This window comes from Macrobrachium nipponense, chromosome 47, assembly GCF_015104395.2.
Source record: "Macrobrachium nipponense isolate FS-2020 chromosome 47, ASM1510439v2, whole genome shotgun sequence".
In the NCBI taxonomy this organism is placed as follows: domain Eukaryota; kingdom Metazoa; phylum Arthropoda; class Malacostraca; order Decapoda; family Palaemonidae; genus Macrobrachium; species Macrobrachium nipponense.
Genome location: NC_087222.1, coordinates 36,252,598 through 36,259,724, shown reverse-complemented (window position 1 = coordinate 36,259,724; position 7,127 = coordinate 36,252,598).

Genomic DNA, 7,127 nt, shown 5'->3' with positions numbered 1-7,127 from the left:
TCCGAACCTTCTTTAATTGTGAGGAAGGAAGGATCTCTTCGAAACGCTTCTTTAAATTGTGAGGAAGGAAGGATCTCTTTCCAAACCTTTCTTTAATTGTGAGGGAAGGGAAGGATCTCTTCCGAACCTTCTTTAATTTGGGTGAGGGAGGAAGAACTCTTTCCGAACCTTCTTTAATTGTGAGGAAAGGAAGGATCTCTTCCGAACCTTCTTTAATTGTGAGGAAGGAAGGATCTCTTCCGAAACCTTCTTTAATTGTGAGGGAGGAAGGAAATCTTCCGAACCTTCTTTAATTGTGAGGGAAGGAGGGTTGATCCTCTCCAAACCTTCTTTAATTGTGAAGAAGGGAAGGATTCTCTTCCAACCTTCTAAATTGTAGGGAAGGAAGGAATCTCTTCGAACCTTCTTTAATTGTGAAGGGAAGGAAGGATTCCTTCTATCCGAAAACCTTCTTTAATTGTGAGGGAAGAAAATCTTTCCTTCCGGAAGCCTTCTTTAATTGTGAGGAAGGAAGGAAATCTCTTCCGAAACCTTCTTTAATTTGTGGAAGGGAGGAATGGACTTCCTTCGAACTTCCTTTGAATTGTGAGGAAGGAGGATCTCTTCCGAACTTCTTTAAATTGTGGAAGAAGGCGGATCTCTTTCCGAACCTTCTTTAATTGTGAGGGAAGGAAGGATCTTCTTCCAAACCTTCTTTACTTGTGAGGAAGGAAGAAATTCTAACTTCCGAACCTTCTTGGGTTTAATTGGTGAAGGGAGGAGGAACTCTCGAACCTTCTTTAATTCGTGAAGGAAGGAAGGGGGAATCTCTTCCAACTTCTTTAATTGTGAGGGAGGAAGAATCTCTTCCGAACCTCTTTAATTGTGAGGGAGGAAGGATCTCTTCGACCTTCTTTAATTGTGAGGGAGGAAGGAAATCTTCCGAACCTTCTTTAATTGTGAGGGAGGAAGGATCTCTTTCCAACTTCTTAATTTAATTGTGAGGGAGGAAAAGGAAATCTTCCAACCTTCTTTAAATTGTGGGGAGGAAGAGGGATGGCTCTTCCAAACCTTCTTTAATTGTGAGGGAGGAAGGTCTCTTCCGAACCTTCTTTAAATTGTGGGAGGAAAAGGAATGGAAGTCTTCCGACCTTCTTTAATTGTGAGGGAGGAAGGAAACCTTCCAAACCTTCTTTAATTGTGAGGGAGGAAGGAAACCTTCCAAACCTTCTTTAATTGTGAGGGAGGAAGATTCTCTTCCAAACCTTCTTTTAATTGTGGAAGGAAGGAGATTCTCTTCCAAACCTTCTTTAATTGTGAGGGGAGGAAGGAATCTCTTCGAAACCTTCTTAATTTAAATTGTGAGGAAGGAAAGGGAAAATCTTCCTTCCAAGGAAACCTTCTTTAATTGTGAGGGCGGAAGAATCTCTTCCGGAACCTTCTTTAATGTGAGGAAGGAAGGATCCTCTTCCGAACCTTCTTTAAATTGTGGAAGGGAGAACTGAATCTCTTCCAAACCTTTCTTTAATTGTGAAGGAAGGAATGGGATCTCTTCCAACCTTTCTTTAATTGGTTTGGGAAAGGAAGTATCTCTTCCGAAAACCTTCTTTAAATTTGTGAAGGAAGGAAGGCAATTCCTTCCACCTTCTTAAACTTGTGGAAGGAAGGAAGTGATCTTCCCTTCCAGAACCTTCTTTAAATTGTGAGGGAGGAAGATCTCTTCCAAACTTCCGCCTTTAATTGGTGGAGGGGGAAGGATCTCTTCCAAACCTCTTTAATTTGTGAATGGGGTAGGAGGAATCTCTTCCGAAACCTTTTCTTTAATTTGTGAGGAAGGAAGGATTCCTTCTTCGGAACCTTGCTTTTAATAATTCCGTTGAGGGAAGGAAGGATCTCTTTCCAAACCTTCTTTAATTGTGAGGAGGAAGGATTCTCTTCTAAACCTTCTTTAATTTGGTTGAGGTTAAGGAAGGATTCTTTCCTTTCGCCAAACCTTCTTTAATTGTGAGGGAGGAAGGAAATCTTCCAAACCTTCTTTAATGGGAGGAAGGGAAAGGAATCTTCCGAACCTTCTTTAATTGTGAGGGAGGAAGGATCTCTTCCGAACCTTCTATAATTGTGAGGGAGGAAGATCTCTTCCGAACCTTCTTTAATTGTGAGGGAGGAAGGATCTCTTCCAAACCTTTGATAATTGTGAGGGAGGAAGGATCTCTTCCAAACCTTCTTAATTGGAGAAGGAAGGAATCCCTCTTCCAAACCTTCTTTAAGTGGAGGAAGAAGATCTCTTCCGAACCTCTTTAATTGTGAGGAAGGAAGGATCTCTTGCAAAACCTTCTTAATTGTGAGGAAGGAAGGAATCTCTTCCAAACCTTCTTTAATTGTGAGGGAGGAAGGATATCTTCCAAACCTTCTTTAATTGTGAGGAAGGAAGGATCTCTTCCAAACCTTCTTTAATTGTGAGGAAGGAAGGATCTCTTCCGAACCTTCTTTAATTGTGAGGAAGGAAGGATCTCTTCCAAACCTTCTTTAATTGTGAGGAAGGAAGGATCTCTTCCAAACCTTCTTTAATTGTGAGGAAGGAAGGATCTCTTCCAAACATCCTTATTGTGAGGAGAGGAAGGATCTCTTCCGAACCTTCTATAATTGTGAGGGAGGAAGAATCTCTTCCGAACCTTCTTTAATTGTGAGGAAGGAAGGATCTCTTCCAAACCTTCTTTAATTGTGAGGGAGGAAGAATCTCTTCCAAACCTTCTATAATTGTGAGGGAGGAAGAATCTCTTCCGAACCTTTGATAATTGTGAGGGAGGAAGAATCTCTTCCAAACCTTCTATAATTGTGAGGGAGGAAGGATCTCTTCCGAACCTTCTTTAATTGTGAGGAAAATTAGGAAGGATCCTCTCCTCCGGGACCTTCTTTAATGTGAGGGAGGGAAAAGGGGGGGATCTCCTTTTTCCAAAAAACCTTCTATAATTGTTTTCGAGGAAGAAGGAATCTCTTCGAACCTTCTATAATTGGAGGAAGGGGAAGGGAAATTCTCTTTCCAAAAACCTTCTATTAATTGTGAAGGGAAGGAAGGGAAATCTCTTTCCAAACCTTCCTTTATTGTGAGGGAGGAAGGGAAATCCTTTCTTCCGAACTTTGAGAAATTGTGAGGGAGGAAGGATCTCTTCCGAACCTTCTTTAATTGTGAGGGAGGAAGGATCTCTTCCGAACCTTCTTTAATTGTGAGGGAGGAAGGATCTCTTCCAAACCTTCTTTAATTGTGAGGAAGGAAGGATCTCTTCCAAACCTTCTTTAAAATTGTGGGAGGGGGAGGAAGGAATTCTCTTCCAAAACCTTCTTTAATTGTTGAGGAGGAAGGATCTCTTCCAACCTTCTTTAAAATTGTTGAGGAAGGGAAAAAGGGATCTTCTTTCCAAACCTTCTTTATGTGAGGGAGAAGGATCTCTTCCGAAACTTCTTTAATGTTGAGGGAGGAAGGGCCGATCTCTCCGAAAAAAAACCCTTCCTATTTAATTGGTGAGGAAGGGAAAAAGGATCTTCTTCCAACCTTCCTTTAATTGTGTAGGAAGGAAGGTCTCTTCCAAACAAATTCGTTCATTGTGAGGAAGAAGGATCTTCTTCCAAACCTTTTCCCCTGTTTAAATTGTGGAGGGGGGGAAAGGGAAGGATCTTTCTTTCCGAAACCTTCCCCCTGTAAATTGTGAGGGAGGAAGGAAAAAAAATCTTTTCTTCCGAACCTCTTTAAATTGTGAGGGAAAAGGGGGGGGGAAGGAATCTCTTCCTGAAAAAAAAAAACCTTTCTATAAAAAAATTGTGAGGAAGGGAAGGGGATCTCTTACCAAACCTTCTTTAAAGGAGTTGTGAGGAAAGGAAAGGATTCCTCTTTCCCCGAACCTTTCCTTTAACTGTGTGAGGGAGGGAAGGACTCTCTTCCAACCTCTTTAATTGTGATGAAGGAAAGGATTCCTCCTTCCCCGAACCTTTCTTTAATTGGGATGAGGGAGGAAGGGGATCCCTCTTCCCAAACCTTCTTTAATTGTGAGGAAGGCCAGGATTCTTCTTCCCCGAAACCTTCTTTAATTGTGAGGGGGAAAGGATCCTCTTCCCGACCTTTCTTTTAATTTGTGAGGGGAGGAAGGAATCTCTTCAAGGGGGGGGGAAGACCTTCTTATATTGTGGAAGGGAGGAAAGAATCCCCTCTTCCGAACCTTCCCTTTAATTGTGAGGAGAAAGGATTCCTCTTCCAAACCTTCCTTAAATTGGTGTGAGGGAAGGGAAGGACAATCCCACTCTCCGCAACCTTCCCTTAATTAATTGTGAGGGAGGAAAGGATTCCTCTTCCGAACCTTCTTTAATTGTGAGGGAGGAAGGATCCTCTTCCCAAAACTTTCTATAATTGTGGGAGGGAGGAAAGGATTCTCTTTCCGAACCTTCCCCTTTAAATTGGGGTGGAAGGGAGGAAGGGGATTTCTCCTCCTTTTTCCGAACCTTTTCTTTTAATTGGTGGAGGGAATGGAAGGAGCTCTTTCAAACCTTCTATAATTGTGAGGGAGGAACTCCTCTTCCGAACCTTCCCCTTTTAATTTTGGTGGGTAGGGAAGGAAGGCATCTTCTTTCCAAAACCTTTTCTATAATTGTTGAGGGCCAGGACAAGGGATTCTCTTTTCCGAACCTGGTCTTTAAGTTTGGTGAGGGGAGACAAGGATTCTCCGTTCCGACCTTTTTTCCCTTTAATTTGTGAGGCAGGAAGGATCTCTTCCAAACCTTCCTTTAATTGGTGAGGGAGGTGAAGGATCCCCTCCTTTATCCAAACCTTCCCCCGATAAAATTTGTGAGGGAAGGAAAGGATCTCTTCCGAAAACCTTCCCTTTAATTGTGAGGGAGGAAAGTATCTCTTTTCCGGAACCTTTCCCTTTAAATTTGTGAGGAAGGGAAGGGATTCTCTTTTAAGAAACCCTTTCTTTTTAATTGTGAAGGAAGGAAGGATCTCTCTTCCCAAAAACACTTCTAATAATTGTGAGGGAGGAAGAATCTCTTCCCGAACCTTTCCCCCTGTCATTGTGAGGGAGGAAAGGAATCTCCTTTCCAAACCCCTTCTATAATTGTTGAGGGAAAGGGAGAAATTCCTCTTCCCGAACCTTTTCCCTTTTAAAATTGTGAGGGAGGAAGGATCTCTTTCCGAACCCTCCCCTTAAATATGTTTGGTTGAGGGAGGAAGAATCTCCTTTCCGGTAACCCTTCTTTAATGTTAAGAAAGGAAGATCCTCTTTCCCCAGAACCTTCTTTAATTTGTGAAGGGGAAGGAAGGCTCTACTTCCGAAACCTTTTGACTAAATTGTGAAGGGAGGAAGGAATCTCCTTTCCACGAACCTTTTTGGATAATTTGTGAGGGAGGAAGGATCCTCTTCCCCCCAAACCGTTTCTTTTTAATTGTGAAGGGGAGGGAAGGATACCTTCTTTTCCGAACCTTTTTGAATAATTGGTGAAGGGAGGAAAAGAATCTCCCTTCCCAAACCTTCTTGTAATTTGTGCGGAGAGGAAGGGAATCCTTTCTTCCCCCGAACCTTTGACATAAATTGGTGAGGGGGAGGAAGGATTTCCCCCTCCTTTCCGAACCTTCCTTTAAAAAATTGTGGGAGGGAGGGGGGGAGGGAATCTTCCCCTTCCAAACCTTACTTAATTGTGAATGAAGGGAAGGAAATCTCTTCCCCAAACCTTCCCACCCCTTTTAATTTGTGAGGGGAGGGAGGATCTTTCTCTTCCAAACCTTTCTTTAATTTGTGAGGAAGGAAGTGATTTCTCTTCCAGAAACCTTCTTATAATTGTGAAGGGGCGGAAGGATCCTCCTTTTCCCGGAACCTTCCTTTAAATTGTGAGGGAAGTGAAGGATCTCTTTCCAAACCTTCTATAAATTGTGAAGGGAGGAAGGAAAAATCTCTTCCGAACCTTTCTTTAATTGGTGAAGGGAAGGCAGGATCCTCTTTCCCAAACCTTCTTTAATTGTGGGAGGGGAAAGGGAAGGATTCCTTCTTCCAACCTTCTTTTTTAAATTGTGAGGGAGGAAGGAATCTTCCCTTCCCCGAACCTTCCTTTAATTGTGAAGGAGGAAAAGGATCGTCCTTTTTTTCCCACACGGAAAACCCTTTTGATAATTGTGGAGGGAAGGAAGGATCCTTCTTCCAACCCCTTTCTTTAAATTTGTGGGGAGGAAGGGATCTCCTTCCAAAACCTTCGGTTAATTGTGGAGGGGAAGAACAGGATCGTCCCTTTCCAAACCTTTCCTTTAATTGGTGAGGGAAGGAAGGATCCCTCTTTTCCGAACCTGTTGATTTAAATGGTGGAAGGGAGGAAATGAATCCTCTTCCCGAACCTTACTTTTAATTTGTGGAGGGGGGGAAGGAAAGGATTTCCTCTCCAACCTTTCTTTAATTTTGGTGAGGGATAGAAAGGAATCTCTTCCGGAGGGGAAAAGCCTTTTTGGATAATTGTGTGAGGGAGGGAAAGGTCCTCTTTCCCGAACCTTCCCTTTAATTTGTGAGGGTGGGGGAAGAATCTCTTCCGAACCTTCCTTTAATTTTGTGAGGGAGGAAAAAGGATCTCTTTCTCCTTTCCTGAACCTTTGGTGATGATTGTAGGGAGGAAGATCTCCTTCCGAACCTTTTAATAATTGTGAGGGAGGAAAAAGAATCTCCTTCCGACCCTTCCTTTAATTGTGAGGGAAGGAAGGATCCTCTTCCCCGAAACCTTCCCCCCCCTTTTAATTGGTGGAGGGAGGAGGGATCTCTTTTCCCAACCTTCTACGTAGATTTTGTGTGCGGAAGGAAGGATCTCCTTCCCTCCGAACCTTCTTTTAAATTGTGAGGGTAGACAGGAAGGGATCCTTCTTTCCAAAACCCTTCCCTTTAGTTGTTGGAAGGGAGGGAAAATGACTCCTTCCAAACCTCCCCCTTTGAATTGGTGGAGCGGAAGGAAAGGATTCCTCTTTTTCCCGAACCCTTTTTTTGATAATTGGTGGAGGGGGAGGAAAGGATCTCCCCTTTCCGAACCTGTCTTTTAAATTTTTGAGGGAGGCAAGGATCCCTCTTCCCCGAACCTTTCTTTTAAATTGTGAGGAAGGAAAAGGATTCTCCTTCACAAACCTTCTT